Source organism: Oxyura jamaicensis, chromosome 7 (genome assembly GCF_011077185.1).
Source record: "Oxyura jamaicensis isolate SHBP4307 breed ruddy duck chromosome 7, BPBGC_Ojam_1.0, whole genome shotgun sequence".
NCBI classification, from domain to species: domain Eukaryota; kingdom Metazoa; phylum Chordata; class Aves; order Anseriformes; family Anatidae; genus Oxyura; species Oxyura jamaicensis.
In genome coordinates this window covers 28,761,422-28,761,845 of record NC_048899.1, presented here as the reverse complement: position 1 = coordinate 28,761,845, position 424 = coordinate 28,761,422, and positions in this window count along the sequence as shown.

Here is a 424-nt window from a genome sequence, read left to right as displayed (position 1 = left end):
AAAAAAAAAAAAAAAAAAAAAAAAAAAAAAAAAAAAAGGCAAGGAAACAGTCCTGGGAAGTGCTGTGACCCCCTTCCGTCTCATGCTGTCACTGCCCTTCCCAGCAGCAGGTCTGGAGCTGTCCCCAAATGCCATTTTCTCTCACCCAACAGATCCCTCGGCTGGGGACACAGAAGCCAGCTGGCTGTTTCACAGTTTATTTATTCATTCTTCTCTCTGCTAGTTAATTAAAAAAGGTTATCCTTAAATTGCTTCCTGATTAAGCAGCAGTGACTGTCATTAGTCAGGAGCTCGTCAGCCTGAGAAAAACAAGGCAGGCGGTGAGAGCGAGGTGTGACCTGACACACAGCACAGCCCTGGGAGTGCTGTTACTCACCACGTGTACACACAGACCCTTGAAAACATACAACTTTTTTTTTTTTTT